Consider the following 17,656-nt stretch of genomic DNA (forward strand, 5'->3'; position numbering starts at 1 on the left):
GGATGAAACCTTTAGAGATACAGAGATGCAGTGCGTCAGAAGGTGTATTAATGAAAAGGAAGCCTCTGAAAAAACAACCTTCACACAGTACCTTGAGAACCTTGAGACACAAAACAAGTATATAGAGGTGTGTGTGTGTGTGTGTGTGTGTGTGTGTGTGTGTGTGTGTGTGTGTGTGTGTGTGTGTGTGTGTGTGTGTGTGTGTGTGTGTGTGTGTGTGTGTGTGTGCGCTCGTGCGTGTGTGTACGTGCGCGCGTGTGTGTGTTTTGTGCGTGGGTTTGGTGAAGAGCACTTGTCGAGGTCAGTCGGCTGTGAAAAAAGACCCGAGAGAGTGGTGGAGGAGGGGAGGGAGGGCAGAGAAAGAGGAGTGGGGGATAAACTTCAGGTGGACATCACAGGACGTGACACCAAGTTAATCTCGACAGCCGGGGCCAAAGAGAGTTTGGGGGCCGAATCCTCTCGGAATCAGATCACATTATCTTTTCAAAGTGCCTGATGATCGCCATCCATCTTCCAGAGTTGTGATGTCTCGAAGGCAGAGGCGAAGCCATGAAGTGAGCAGTAATCACCGGCGATGTTCCATACCATGCTCGCAGCCTCCCACTCCTGGGTCTGGGATCAAAGCACCCGTGCTCCCTTTGAAGTGGAGTGGCCCGCCTGCCCGCTGAAGGGGGCCAGGCAAGTTTCTTTCTACAGGCTAATGAATCAAAACCTCCCCCTCATTATCTCCCTGTGCAACGAGGAACATTTTGAAACAAGAACAGTGGCTGGTCATCGTGATGGCTGCCTTTACTGTAGACAAACGGCAGCCGACGCCAATGCCGAGTTTCTGTGTGGGTGTTTTCAGGGCTTAAACTGAGGCCATAAAAAGGCACAACATGCACACCATGTGGGCAGACAGGCCTACACGTCGATGTCATTAACACCACCAAACCAAGAGTGATAGCCTCGTGAGGAGATCCAATGCTGACGTGGTGCAATCATCATTACGCCCCGAAAACGACTTGAAATAAATAAATAAATAAAAGAAAACGTCCAGTGCTGCAGTCATTCATTAACGAGATAACTTTGCATAATGATAGAGCTCGCTTTTGCGTGGGCCAATGCCACACATGCTAATGGGGCAATTAAAGTGCTAATTACTGGATGAGTTTGACTAATAAACATACTGTTATTAAAGGTGATTATAAGCTACGGAGATTGTGATTTGTCCGACAGTGTGAGCCAGTTCTTTGTGGTAAACATACAGTAGACCTGAATTAATCCACATGGCTGAATCTGCAGACCCATCACATATATATACTGCCAATTGTGCATTCTCTCTTTTTATTCTCAATGACACATTAGTACGGCGGTAAAGGCATAGTAGTTTTGCTGCCCCAATGGTTTATCTGACAGTCTTAACCTGCCTCTGTCTGGACTGGAGGTGAGCCAGCTCTATCTGATTGCCATTGTAAATCGAACTCGGACTTGTATGTGATGAAGTTTGCCCTCTGTGTGATGGGGCAGTATGGCTGACCAGTACTGTAGATTCATACCACATGTATCTCAAACCCACGAGCACGAGAGAGGAAGGCCAATAGATCTCGTGTAAGCACTCAATCATATGTGGGGCCTAAACTACAGCTACCTCTTTCAATTTCAGCCCTCCATCCCTTCCAAGTCTGATGACAAAAACCCAGATCTATGTTTCTTCATGTTCTGTTGTATACTGCAGTGCAGTCCAGAGATGGCGGCTGAGGGTTGATGAGGGGTGGATGGTTGGGGAGGAGATAAACTATGTGGAAAGGAGAGCTAGAAGATAGAGGCCAGACAGCAAATCATATACAGTAGACCATTGCTGTGGAGATGGCGGTGAGTTTGGCAGCTTTAGAGTAGCCACATCCTCAGACTTTGTGTGATTTGTTTTAACAATAATAATAATAATTTGTGGCCTTAGAGGGGGACTTTTGAGAGAGCACGACTGTAGGCCTTATTTAATGGACTTCTCCCCTGCAGGAAGTGTGGCCGTGATTCACAAGAGAGAAGGGATGTCAATGTGCACTTAACCATGACAACTTTGTGTAAAAATATACTATCTAGCACACAGGGCTGGCTGTCATTTTCCTGGTTTAGGCTAGGCAGAATTGGAAGATGATGTTCCATATATAAAGTGATTTACTTCACACACTGATGAAGGCTGGATAACCAAAACATTGGTCATCAATTCAATCATACTGTATTGTGGTCATTTATGGCAAGGGCTAGACACTTTTTAGGGGTAGGGGTAGCAAGGGGTGCCGATTTCAAATCTGCTGTATGTCCTGCTCAAAAATGTCCAATAATGCCTCAAGTTGAGAAATCCAAAATGGCCAGAAGTTCTGTGACAGCAGTAAAGTACATATCTTTTGATAAGAAACTTCAAGTTGAACCTTGAATGAAATTTGCTTGGAGAAATTGAGAAAAATACAGTGGGGTTCCTATCTATTATACAGGCTCCTATATCTGAACTCGAAATACTGAACACAAGTCGTGTGCTCCATCCATATCGTCAAATCGCCGAAACAGCAGCATATCGTTCTGGCAGTGGCACATTATCCTAAGTTGTTAGAAGTGAACGTTCAGATCGTTCAGTCATAGATGATTTGAACAATATTCAAGAATTGAGGTCAAATAAGAAGAGAAGAGAAAAAGTTCACCCATCGCACCCAACAACCTCACTGGACTGAATTCTGTACTGGCCATATAAGGAGCGTGTCTTGAGTCTACAGGGTTTGATGAGGGCCGGGCCTTAATTTTCGGGCCTGTTGAGAACTCTAGTTTTCGCCGGCTGCCGGGCGCGGCTGCACTAATAACTTTGAGGCAGGCCCGTCTAGACTTTGAATGGACAGGTATCAGTCAAAAGGGAGACATCGAAGAGGAAGGATGGATGGGGAAGGATCAACATATGGAATGTCAGAACAGGTTCTGACATATATCCATATATGGAGATCTAAGGGTTGGAGATTTGACGTCAGATGTAGAGTTGGTGGCCAATATTGAATTCCCATGTATGGGGATATTGAGTGATTGACAGGAAATGTATAATTACATAGTAAATGCGACCTGCGGTCGCAATAAATGCACCACAGCAATGCACAATGTCTGTAATGCACATAACTCGAGAACCGTTCGCCCCACCGACTTCAAATTCGACACATGCGTTCCACACCCCCACAGGGAGTGCAGTGCCTGGGTCGGACCCACGGTTGTCCAGAACTGCCAAAAAAGGGACACACACAGATGGGTGGAACGGGTACTCTGACACAGGTACAACGGGTAATGCATAGCCGGGTGGGGCATGGCCATGGATCTCCAACTTCCACTACTGTGCTCTACAGCCGGGCACCGGTCTAGTAGTCATTATAATTCTGAATCAACACCACAGAGAGCTGACCGCCTCCAAAATGCAACTTCTGAAAACAAAAATTAAAACTAGAGGTTACAGGTGTAAAAAGAAAACAGATTCCGCAACTTCATGGCATATATTTACCCCTAAAACGTATAAGTCGTTTACAAACAAGCCGTCAAGAGATTACAACCCATGCAGGGTCTAATTTTCTCCTCGAGTGCTGTCTTTGAAACGCTTGAAGGGGGCGAACACGAGGTGGCTTCCATTTGCTGCTGCTGCCGCGTTGGTGTCTGTCAGCGATCACAGAACAGGGAAACAATCCACGAGTTACACTATAGCTACAGCACTACAGCTATAGCTACAGAAACAGCAGAACGTTCTGTAACCACACTATGAGCAAATTGCATCATATCATTGCTCTCTATCACAAGTGAAAAAAGTCCTGTCCCTTTAAAGAGTCAAACGTCTCTACAGGATCTGGACCTTCCATGACCATTTCCCATCCTTGACAATAAAAAGATTTCGAAAAGAAAAGAAAGACCTTAATTCCAGTTCAACTGAGACCTGCAAAAGCATGCCTGCATCATGGTGCAGTGGGTCAGTGATCTTGGCCCTATGCAGGCCACACAGCTAGTGAATAACAGTAATAATAAACCATGTCCACTGACTGAGCAAACACAATCAAACAGGGTCTTGATTTGTTGTTCCAGTCGTGTGGGATGCTTTCAGCCTTCATATGTCACAGGGTTTTACGGCTAACTAAATAATTCCTTTATGTTCCCCTTCCGTTTACAGTGGAAGCCAGGGACAGACTTTATTGAGACCCAGATTGCCTTACATGTGTTCTTGGCCTTATGCTTGTCTGGAGAAAAGAAAAGTGTGGTGAAAAAAAAGGCACTTCCCTGTCACTTTGACTCTCCGACTGGCTTGTCCTTGTAAGTCCATTCTACAAGTTTAATGACTTCTGTGGATTGAAGGCTATAGCACAATCAAAAACAATTGTGAGGCTAGGCTGAATGCCATCATTTCCCCCTAACACAGGGGTGTCAAACTAATATTAGGTTCTTGTCCAGATTGGTCAAAATGCCACATGCACACATTTATGTGCGAGCTCCCAACACTATGAAAGCACGAAAGCTAGCTTTAGTCACATTACAGGGATCATGATTGATTGCATTCATAGAATCAGAATCAGCATCAACTTTATTGTCACATCACAGGTTGATGAATTCATTTTTGGGCAAGCTCCATTGTTTTTGTTATTTCCATAAAATAAAGGGAAGAAGAAGGGATGACAAGGGGGGAAATAGATCAACAAAAAACAAATGATACACATAGTAGCCTACCTGAGACATAAGGTACAGTAAGTACCTGGGGTAAGCCATAAAGGTGTGTGAGCAGCTATTGCTGTAGCCTACATGATATGCTATGGACGCTAGACGTTAGTCAAGGTGCGAGAAAATAAAACTGTGCGTTGTGCATTAGATTAGGGTGAAAGTGTCAGCACGTGTCGACCTCATAGTCCACATACTGGTATAATAGGCAGGTCCTGCCTATTATAGCCTACCACTGTTATAGAGCGTCGCAGTCCCGCCCCCTACCATGGACCAGGAAATGATTCTCCGTTCATTTTCCTCATAGACATTTCAGAAAGTATTTATTTAAAGACGTTTACGCCGCGGACAAAGCCAACTCGAGTCGTGACAAATCATGACAACAAACACAATTTTTTGGGCCGAACAAATAATTAGAAAGAAGAAAAAACGGCAGGTTACAACACTTTTTTTGTTGTTTTTCTTCTTTGTAATTATTTGTTTGGTCCAAAATATTGGTTGTGTTGTCATGAGTTGTCACGACTCGAGTTGGCTTTGTCCACGGCGTAACCGTCTTTAAATAAATACTTTTTGAAATGTCTATGGGAAAAATGCATTGGGATTCATTTCCTGGTCCATGGTAGGGGGCGGGACTGCGACGCTCTATTGGGCCAGTGTCCAATCATCCAACCTACTGTATAGTGCAGTGCACACCATACGTTCTATGTCGGAGCAAAATGTGCGCATAGCGCTGTTGATAGGATTATTAATCAGAAGCCTGATGATCTACAAACATACTGAACATACAGTAGTGTGTAGTTAATAATGAGGTTTAGCACTCAGTACGATTTTCTCCAAAGAATAGGACAAATCACCCTTTGTCAAGTCCCGCCTGTGGTTGTGCCCCTCTTCGCACCTATTGGTTGCCGTTTCGTGGTTGGACAAAAATCCTCTCTCTCCATCCACTACCATTGAAACATTGTGTTTTTCAGTTGCTTCGTATTGATATTCTGTGCACTTAATTCTTATTTTAAACTTGGTGTGTCAGTAAAAAGGAACATCACAGGTGCATATCAGGTCATTGGGCATCATTTATCGTTTGTTTTTAGTTTTTTCCAAAAGTGATGTTTTAGCAATTTCACCATAAACAAGGTGAACTAGGGCAGAACAAGGCAGAAAGAGCCTGCTGGTTAGTCAGTCAGGGACCAATCAGAAGGCTGACAAAATTCCGAGCGAACTTGCATGATAACCTTAAGCACATTTAATTGCTCTGTAAAGAAATATCCAACAAATAAATTGTGAAGCCTGTCTGGGTCATCTCTGCCACTGGCTTCCCGTTTATGTTCATGAATAGTCCAATTTCTGCAATATACCTGACGAAGGTCACAGAGGCCGAAACGTTTTTTTCCACGCCTTGGTAAATAAAGTTTTTGGGGAGCTTTCAAATTATTTTTGTTCGAGCACCCGTTGAATTAGCCTGGGATGTGCGTGCACCTCCTGACCACTTTAGTTTTTATAATTTTTATCCCACGATTTTGTAACCCATTTTTTCACCCCTGTGTCAATTATCTAATGTGATCCTGGGCTCTACACACCCTCCGCCAACCTGGGGAGAGCAACGGACTTGAACTCATGTCTCCTCCTGACCACTTTAGTCCAATTTTATATAACATATACTGTATAAAAACAACTACACAGACACTTAATTGACTTCAGTGGCCTTAGGTTAAATGCCAAGAAAACTGAGGGTATTGCCTATAACATCTTACCGGAACATCCACCTCTGGCAGCAACAGGAGGCACTGTGCTGAAGGAAGTCAAGGACTTTAAGTACCTGGGTTCATGGGTCAACTCAACCGAGCAAGATCTGAAAGTGAGGAAGCCAGGAAGGCACTTGCATGGAGGGCCCTGAACGGCATGACCAGTGTATGGAACTCCAACCTCCCCGTCAAATCAAACTCAGCTTCTTCTATGCAACGGTAGAGTCTGTTCTATATGGCAGTGAATGCTGGACCCTGAAGCCAACCCTGCAGAAGTCGGGTGCTACACCAGAATGTTGCGTGCAGTACTAAACATCAGAGTGTACATGTTATACCAACAAGACCCTGTATGAGAGAATGCCAAGGGTGAGCCAAAAAGTAGTAGCCAGGAGAATGAGACTAGCAGGGCACTGTCGAAGACATCAAGAACGGCCAGCCAGCAAATTGGTGCTGTGGGAACCAACACATCGATCAAGAGAAGTCCCACATTAACATATGTGGATGTACAAAAATCAGCGCCTAATGATCAGACTACTGCTGAGAGTTTTTCTTTCTAAAGTTTGCCCTCTGCGGAAATTACTGGAAAAAGTGATATTGACTCAACAAATAGGCCTAACAAAATACGTTGAAGATAAATGCATTTTTCCTTGGGTACTGTTTTTTAACCGAAACATCAAACCCAATAACCTGAGTACTTTGAAACTGTTGCCGAGTGTAAAAATAACCCAAGCCATTGCTCATAATTAGTAATGAATACTTTCTCCTATTCATTCTTGAACAATGGCAGGTGCTGAATTAAATTTCCCCCTGCTTTCTCTCTCACTGCAAAACTGATAATTATATGATGTGTGAACATCCTATCAACTAGAATACACTGATTTAATTGAGATTATTGCACATTCTTTCCCATATATTTCCCATATAGATACAGTAACGCTGCATGTAATGAACTGGAAAATAAATCTAATAGGGTCTGCATCAGTGCTGTTAATTTCATTGATATAATATAATTTAGTACTGTATACAGTAGATATGTAAATGTAACCTGACGTTTTAGATATGTAGAGAATTTACATAGTGTAGAAATAGTTCCATTGGGTGCCCGCTGGCCTAGTGGTCCAGGCGCATGCCACATAGGCTCTGGCCTGACAGCACGTTGCGTGTTTGAGTCTCATTCATGACAACCTTTGCTGCATGTCTCTCCCCTTCTCTCCCTCCCCTGTCTATCTTCACTAATAACTATCAATAAAGGCAAAAAGCCAAACACAAATCTTAAAAAATAAAATAAAATAGTTCCATTGGTGGAAAAGAGTTTGTACATGAATGGCTTTTGCATCATTACCGAAACCTAAATGCATGGAGAAATAAGGTCTAGCCTATATTCACGGATGATCAGACTAGGTGCATGCAGTGCACTCTCTTCTTGATACATGATATGTCTTTTGGCATTAGACTGACAAGTAATAAGGCTCAAAGCCAACAGGCTTTATTAAGGCAGAACCTGGGCCCACATTTCAGCTCGGGCACATACACGGTTGTGGCAGATTGTAATGAATCACCCCCTCAAATCCCTATCTCAGCCCCTCCAGTGTTGTTTTTCCACACGACACCACTGCCAAGGCATCAACCCACCCGAGCTGCTGCATGCACCTTCCTCTGCTGACATAAATTGCCCCAAAAAAAAGAAGCAAAACTTCACGGTTGTTCCTGCTATGCCACTCGTGTGCGTGCACAAAAACCTCCATCCTGAGTTCAAGCTCTAATCCTGTTTGACTGTGTTATTCTGGGGGACCTGTGGCAGAGCAGGAGAAGCTGTAAGCTATTCTGTCTGAGGACGGCATGAAAAAAAATAAAAATATGGAGGCACTTTAATCACAAGGGCACAATAAAGTTCAACACTTGTGTTGATGGGAATTAGTTTGTCATCTTAAAAGGAGTTGTTCATTAAAAAGGGTGCAGTACTTAGTTTAGACAGTTTTTGGTTTAGACGAGTCATTGGTTAGACCAGTCATTAGTCCTACAACTACAACCTATCTCAAACCCTCACCCTAAACCTAACCTCCCACAGCGTAGCACACCTAAACCTAACCTTAACCCATGTCTAACCAATGACTAAACTAAGTATGCACCCCCATTAAAAACACTTATTTTCTATCAATTATACATTCCATGAAGCCTTGAAGTCAATATTTTGTTGTTGTAATTCGAGGACCGGGTCATCGGTCAGTAGGAGACTCCGTAGGAGACTCTGCCGATCATCAAATGATTGCCTTTAGGGGAAAAACTAAAAATTCTCCATGAATTAAAGGCTTCATGGGGTGTGTAATTGATAGAAAATAAGTTGTTTCTTCAGTGAAGTACTCCTTTAAACTACAACGATAACTATAATGAATGTGTGTGTGTGTGTGTGTGTGTGTGTCACACACACACAATATATATATATATATATATATATATATATATATATATATATATATATATAATGAAAAGAATGTCTAACAAAGTGGATGGTGGGGTCCCTTCAAAACTGTAACGACAACTGTCGCAGGTTATATTATTGGTATAATTTTTTGAGCAATTTCATTAACAATAGACACTAACACTAACAGCATGATCCAAATGTATAGGTCACGTACAAGAATGTTATACCATTCATCAGTATGGTGTAGGGCATTCACTTCTAGTCATTTTTACTAGTTGACTAGTTGCCTAGTTTACTAGTCGACTAGTCGTTAAACCACCTTTTAGTCGACTAGTACCAGCAAGGTCGACTAGTGGATTTACTAGTCGACTAGTAAACTAGTCGACTAGTTGCTTAATGCCCTGGTGATATGGTTATCATTTCTGGTGTGGACAACTTTTTACCCACCAAATTTCCACTTACCCTCAGCATCAGAATGAGGGCAACCGAGCCCATCATTGAAGTCATGTTAAGAAATGAACCAAGATACGTACATGCTATTCAAAAGCTCCCGCAAGACACAGCCATGTGTGTATGCATAAATATTGTCTGCCAATGTCAAATATCAAGTGAATTGAAACTCTCAGCGTCTGAAACCTGTGAATATGAATTCTGAATTATATGTGTAGTCACTACACTGTAGTGGTAAAAGAGACAGCATCCTGTGAGACTGGGGCAATATTAGACTGGAATGAGAATCTTACGAGGCATTCCCACCTGATTTGGCCCAATAACAGTGAGACAAATTGACCACGTTTACATGAGGACTTTTAACCCATTTTAATTCAGAATAAAAGTTAAATCCCATTAAAAGTTGTCATGTAAACACCTACAAAATCTTAAATCCGAATGAAAATGCTCAATGCGATTTGAAAACCATTCCGATGTAACTGACCGGATTATTCCGATGTTGAATGTGATTGAATTTTTTTTTTTACTCATGTATACACTCATTCGGATTTAAGTTAATTCTGGTCTTTCTGAGCATGCTCATTTCCAAGGCGCTCCAACTCCAAGGCGCTTCCAAGGCGCTCATATCCAACGCGTGCCAAGGGAATGTTATCTTCCGAGGAGTTTGCACATAGAGCGCGTTATTTCGTGCATTTTGCAGATCCGAAATCCACACAAAAAAAACTTGGAGGAGCAGCAGTGAGGATTGTCAGAAGACGCTGAGGGGTGATTTCACCCTCCTGCGAGGATGATCCCCCTGATCTGTGAGTGTTCAAAGATCCAATCTGAACCGTCTGGAGTTGATCATGATCACTCTGATAATTTTCAAACATGTTTGATATAGGCTAGCCTACTGTATGTACTATCTGGATTGCTACAGTAGGCTACAGTGCAGCGGCAGACTCACAGAAAGACAGTGGAGGAGAGGACACAATGCCGTCAGCCCGCTGTTCAGTGATCACACACACACACACACACACACACACACACACACACACACACACACACACACACACACACACACACACACACACACACACACACACACACACACACACACACACACACACACACACACACACACACACACACACACACACACACACGCTATTATCGCTATAATGTCCATCCTATCCCCTTAAACTTTTATATAACTTGCCTATTCCAAGTTGCAACCAAAATGTCGATGAAACATAACAGCTTTGCAGTTTAATTGCATTGATGCAATCAATCTAGTATTAAACACCCAATTTATTCTCTGGTAGCCTATTGTTGCGCCCGGAATATATTTAATGCCATGCCATGATGATGCGGCTGCCACAAGTTCAATATATAACTCTGTCTCTGTGGGTTCAAGCCTGGATTATCTTTCGTCACACGATGGTGTGTCGTGCAGATAACATTATGCGATGTACAAGACCACAGATGGGACACGATGTCAGCCTATAGATCAGCTCTTACACAATGTACGTGCATTGTGCAAAGACGAAGCACAAAGAAATCCAATAGCCTCGAGGCACGCAGCTCAGAAAAGTTGATAAATGTGATGTCTCATGGATCTCTCTCTGTTTACTGCTGTGTGTGTGTGTGTGTGTGTGTGTGTGTGTGTGTGTGTGTGTGTGTGTGTGTGTGTGTGTGTGTGTGTGTGTGTGTGTGTGTGTGTGTGTGTTCAACAGTCTCTCATAACGAGCGACCTTGATACAATAATCAGTGTGTTGCGTACAAAACTAGATGATCAGCTTCCCAGCAGAGAAGGGGACCCGCAGCGGGTGAAAAAAAACGTAAAGACGTAAACATATATGCCCGCCCCTATTCAATCAGAAGCCTTCACAGCCCCAAAGCTGCTGCGGAATGAAATAATGGGATTTAAAAGTATCGTCTCATTCGGAATGACAATTTCCCATGTAAACCATGAAAAGCCTGCATGTAACTGCGTGTCACTGATGTCTACGGTGCAGTACAAAATTGTGCTTTGGAAAAGTAATGTGTCATAATGGGTTGGGTTAGAATTAAGGGTTTGTCAAAATGAACGATTCACAATTATTCAAAACAGATTCACCTGACAGCAAACACATCATGACAAAACACATTTTCAAAACATGTGAGTGAGTGATGCAAGGTGTGATGCAAGGTTTACAGTTTAATGAATGGTGCTCCGCTGTTCTGAAGTTGAGGGTACATATTATGTCTGCCATTTGACCTCTCAGCTGACTGAAGGTTACTCACCAGTGGCATAATGAATACACTATATAAAAGTGTCTACAAATATTAAATTGTGCGTATTGTTAATGCCTCATTCATACAAGTTGATGATTTTTTATTCACAATGAAAAATGAACCTGGTTCTGAACATTCACGTTCACGTGTGGATGTCACGAACATAATGTCTGGACAAATTAAGATTTTTTTTTAAAGGTAAAAATCGGGTCAAATCTGATTAGACACATAAGTCTGTGTGTTGTGTTGAATATCAGATACTAAAGCATTGGCTGCTCTGTAGAGCCCGGGGAACCATTATAATGAAAATCAGGAACGATGAGGAAAAAAATGATCCTGCAGACACTTCTCATTGATCCCTGTGGGAAAAGTGTCTCTCTCTTTGAATGAAATGACCCATTTGACCCCAGCCCATACATTGCATCCTTAAATGGGGGAGTGTCTTGAATCCAATGAGATACCAAAACTCCTTGACATAACCTGGAGGTTCACTTTTAGAAAACTTTCCATTTCCCTCGTCTCCTCAGCCCTGAGCAAGTTGTTAAAGTTGGAGCGGCTCATTGTAGTTCTACGTTAGCCAATAGGCTTCCTCACCGCTGTAGATAAAATAGCAATAATAATACTACTATAAAAATAGATAAACATTTAAAAAGGCAGAACACCTAATCCCTATAATATATCGCTAAAAGATGGAGATACAAGGTTTATGTCCAACAGCAACGATATTTATCATTTGGGGTCTAGAGTTGAAGAAAGTTCAAGCTGCTTATAGTCAAGATATATATCTTGGCATAGTCCTTAACTGAAGAGAATCGGTCTCTGGTCCAGGTTTGATGTCCTGCCACAGATATTCCGGAGACAAAGCCACTTCAACAGGTACCTGTTCAACACGTACCTGTTGAAGTGGCTCTCGTCTTGCCACAGTGCCTCTATTCCCTGCTGGGCGCCTGCAGCTCAAAGTTGTGGCCACACGTTGACACCAGAATGATGTCAACGAATGATTTAAACTCGAGATGGGCCCGCCTCAAAGTTATTAGTGCAGCCTTGCCCGGCAGCCGGCGTCATCAAACCCTGTACACTCAAGACACTGCCCCTGCTGTTACCCTTAGATCTCCATATATGGAGCTGACCTGTTCTGACATTCCATATGCTGATCTGACCTCATCAAACCCTGTACACTCAAGACACGCAACATATGGAATTCATTCAATATGTTGATCTGACCCCCCATGCTAAAGTGCCAGCGCTGGCCCAGCAGTCTGCCGTCACCCAGGTGGATGCGTTCTCCCTTCTCGCCCTCAGGGCGTCTTACTGGTATACAGTATAGGTATATTGTGAAGTCATATCTATGATGTCAATCATGTCAGTACTGTCACATCAGGCCATCTTTATTTGGAAGTAGAGGAAGCCTAAAGTGAGATGTCAAGGAACCATTTGGTCAGTGGTGGAAAAAAAGTGCATCGGCTAAAGACTCTTAAAGTTTAAGAGTCATCTAAGGTCATTGAAACCTCCATATTATTTCATCCTCGGGTTCTATGGTTTTTTGTGATGGATATGAGCAATGAGTTATTTACTCTGTCCAAAGCTTTTCAGAAAACAGATTGCAGAGGATGCTACTCTCTATGTATTCTCTTCTCTTTCTCACTCGCTTTCCCTTTCAATTCCTCTCACTTCTTTCTTATATAACGCAGCAAATGATCTCCCACCGTGTGGTCACTGAGTTGACGAAATGCGATGCTCTGGGGTTAAGTTATCGGTCACGAAGTAATTATGATATCTTTCGTGTGTGTGTGTGTGTGTGTGTGTGTGTGTGTGTGTGTGTGTGTGTGTGTGTGTGTGTGTGTGTGTGTGTGTGAGCGTGTGTGTGTGCACGTCTTTTTTTGTCCAGCGTCGGCACCAATCTCTCCAATACAAAATGAACCATCATCCAACTCCTACACAGCCGACTGACACAGGTAGCCCCCATTTAACATGTCTCCAGTGGTGGAACAAGTACTCAATTGTTTTACTTAACTAAAAGTATCAACACTGCAATGTAGATGTACATACTCCATTAGAAGTAGAAGTCCCGTATTCAAAATGTACTCAAGTAAAAGTACAAAAGTATCTGCATCAAAATGTATTTTAAGTGCTAAAAGGAAAAGTTTATCCGATCTACAAGCTCACAATGCGTCGCATCTGTGAGCTTGTAGATCGGCTATATATATAGGACTGAAGTGGTTAATGTACGTTTTATGATCAAAATTAAAATCACCAAAGTAACTAGTAACTAAAGTTTTCAAATAATTGTAGTGAAGTAAAAGTAAAATGTTTGGCTCTGAGATGTAGTGGAGTAGAAGTAATCGGAAATATATATAAATGTACTTACTGTAGTTACTTTCCACCACTGGTTGTCTCTAGTCACCATGGTTACCTTAGTTACTGCCCCCCACTAGCTGGAGTGCTAGTGTGTGTACCGTGTGTCAGTGGGATTAGCTTTCATTACGGCCTAACAGTGTTGACATCAAGGTTCACAGACCAAGCTCTTTGGAGGGTCCACTTTACCACACATTTTACTGTACGCAAGGCGCTGCTTCCATTTCCCAAACGGCAGTGGTTCTCAAAGTGGGGTCCGGCAGTGGTTCTCAAAGTGGGCCCCCAGCAAAATGTGTTAATATACAGCATCACAATCAGCTTGAAGAACGACTTCACCCATCATAATTCTAAAGACGTCTGGACACACATTTTTCTTAAGATCCCTGCACACTGCTGCATCTTTCGGATTTTTAGCTGCGTTTTTCAAAAAACGCGTTCAGTGTGCAACCACCTTTATAGTTCAACCAACCATAGGCCTACTACACTAACTGATCCTCACTAATGCTCATGATAAAAATTTACTACTGCAGTCCGTCTCATAGGAAGGGTTGTTTAATTTTAACATATATATTTTTGTATTAAAGGAGCATTCAGTGATTTGGGTGATTTGGAAAAAACCCCGGTCCGCCCTGGTAACAAGATGTGCACATGCACACGCTCTACAGTGGGGGGACACGCAACAGGCCAACAGCACGCACACCAAGGCCCGCCCCCGCTCGATCATGATTGGCGGAAGGCCCCTCTCTATCCTGATTGGATGAAGGCTCGGCCACCTAGCCAAAAACGAAACCTACGGTCTTTTGACCCCAGGGGTTAACTTGGGACTGGGAGGAACTCCTTATATGGTCAGCACACTATAGTAGGGAGGATTATCACAACAAAACAAAAAAAGTAGTGATATTTGAATTAAGTGAAATCACTGAATCACAACCTCTTGAGCCCCATTGCCCTCGCCGGCGGGGGCAGCGGCTGTCCACCTCTGAACAGCTCTCAGCGGGTCAATGGTGACCCAATTGGTCTCCGGTTCCAACTCCGATGTTGCGGATTTACCCCCTTTACCCCCCTGGGGTTTAAGAGGTTTTAATCACTTTAATGCAAGAACAATGGCTTCCATTATAGTATGCTAGCCTAGTCTCCATTACCTTGGATTTCCCTTCGATGATGTCACTGGTAGGCGGGTTTCTTAAGCTCTCCTCCATATTATTATAACGATCATTAGTGAGGACCAATATACGAAGATAAGTTTTGAATACATTTTAAACATTTTAACAACAGAAATCCTGTCTGGGTGTCTATTTTCAAATGCGGGTCAAGGACCCCAAAGTCAATGAGGCCAAATGTTTTTGCCTACCAAATACTTTTGAGGTCCTTGACTTTTCAGACCTACTCTATATAAAAAACAGAATGCCCCCCCCCCCCCCCCAGGTTGTCAGAGGAATTGTAGCGCCCAGGATTACATTATTAGATGATTGACACTGGGTGAAAAAATGGGTTGCAAAAAAAAAAGAAAAGCCAAAATCTGGGCCTGCTGGTTACATATTGGGTGGTGCAGGGGTAAAGTTTTCAAATGTATAAAAATGTGTCGCAGCTTGTAGATCAGCTATTTTCAAATTGCCAATGTATAAATTATAGATCTGAAATGGTTTTGTAATAATCAAAATCTACAACTAACTAGTAACTAAAGTATTGCATCAAATGTATCGATGCATGATCCATGAATGATATATTTGTTTTCTTTTTACATTTCCTTTCCTCCAACTCATTTACTCTCACTAAAACCCCTTCATCAGCACTTGTGACACACACACACACACACACACACACACACACACACACACACACACACACACACACACACACACACACACACACACACACACACACACACACACACACACACACACACACACACACACACACACACACACACACACACACACACACACACACACACACACACACACACACACACACACACACACACACACACCTCGTAATGATGATGATTGCACGATCATCTGAAGGCCTCGTAATGATGATGATTGCTTTGCTGACAAACCTGACGAGGCTTTAAAAAGCTGGCTCTTTGGACTTTGGTGGGCCCAGATCAGCACTCCGGGTACAGCTGTTGCCCCGGGGAGAATTCGAAGCAGCTTTGAAATCTCAAATGAGGAGAAAGAAGATGCTTTGACTCTAATCCTCTTATCTGAAATACATCTGGTTCTCTGCATCTCTCTGTCCCTCTGATGGCACGACTTCTTAGAGAATAAAAATAATTAAAAAAGGGGAAATGCATCTTGGACTCTCTATGCTTCTGTTATGTTGCGTTGTGTTTATAGAGGTGTACTCAATAAATGTTGGAATTGGATGGACAGACACAGTGCAGAAGGAAATAAGCAAAATAAATAATAATATGGCTTCATTTTGAATTGATCTTTGACATATATACATAAATATACATGTGCATAAGACAGACAGACAAACATAACATGATTGGATCTAGCCTAAATGTCTGACTGTACCTCAGCCTTTTACATTTCTGTCTAATAAATTATTCAATGAATCAATCAAAAGACAGACAGACAGACAGAGTGTCAGCACAAAGGAAGGAACCCTGATCAACAGGGAGAGCTGTCAGAATCTCCCAGTAGTCAGGCAGCCAGCTCCCATACCATATGGTGGCATGAGAGCAGACATCATACTCGTGTGCACAACATTCTCTGCATAGTGCATCTGTCATGACAGAAAGTCCCACCAGTAGTCTGCCATGTCACTGCCCTCCACCTGTGTGACGACGTTGGTGACGAGTGTCTCGAGGTCAGCATCATCCTTTAGTGCCGCATGAGCAGCAGCACGGGATTCTCGCTATGAGAGACTCATCTCTCTCGGAATCTCAAGGTTCTTTCTCGTCTCAGCCAGGTTGACTCAAGGCTCATTCATAGTCTGGATTTTCGGTGGTGAGGTGACTACCGCTCCGGTGGTGAGGTGACCACCGGAGCTGAAATAACGTTGAGCTGTGGTGAGTAAAAACAGAGAGAAGGGCTGGGGGCGGTGGTTTGCTCTTCACCGCGGCTCGTTACGTCATGTTGTAGTTCGGTGGTCACCTCAACACTGAAAATCCAGACTATGAATAACGCTTCAGTCTCTACCCCTCTGCCCAGCTGACTCATACTCGAGCACATGGTACTCAAGTAACACAGCCCGCCTGTAATGCTTGCCGACAGATCCCTCAGCAATAACTCCTACCGGCACAAGTGAGAATAAAATAGAGAGAATCACATCGAAAGCATGCCTCCGACGGTGAAACTGAGTGCACCTTTTTCAATCTGGCTGGTTTTCCAATCGTACTGTCTGTGTGTGACATACCGGTATACACACAGCATACAACACAAGCAGCAGCAGCAAAGAAAAACAAATCAAAAATACCTTGAGTTATCTTCTACTTGACTTCTTCAGTTGTGTAAGTGATGGCCATGCCGCCAGGGTCAAACTTTGGAACCGCCTCCTCTCCAGTCATCTCCATCCATCTGGATCCAATCTCCAGCGAGATTCTATATAACAAGAGACAACACTCCCATTAAGCCCCATAGTAACAACCTGCAGCTCCCAGTGCCTCTGCATTTTGGAGTGCTTCTACAGAACTGGTCTATGTTGACCAGAAAAAGTATTATAAATATGCATACTGCTATAATTATTTACTCATAATTATTAATGGATCAAAGTAGAAGTT

The 17,656-nt window shown here is 42.9% G+C and overlaps 1 long non-coding RNA gene across 1 annotated transcript in view; it reads right to left on the bottom strand.

Annotated features, from left to right (window-relative positions):
* LOC306912730 overlaps positions 1-17,656 on the bottom strand; it is a 128,549-nt gene that overhangs the window by 108,889 nt on the left and 2,004 nt on the right. The window contains exon 3 of the long non-coding RNA XR_013788433.1: positions 17,353-17,477. This is a non-coding gene — a long non-coding RNA (uncharacterized lncRNA). The remainder of the gene's footprint in view (positions 1-17,352; positions 17,478-17,656) is intronic.

The sequence above is a fragment of the Electrona antarctica genome, assembly GCF_951216825.1.
Source record: "Electrona antarctica genome assembly, chromosome: 20".
Lineage (NCBI taxonomy): Eukaryota > Metazoa > Chordata > Actinopteri > Myctophiformes > Myctophidae > Electrona > Electrona antarctica.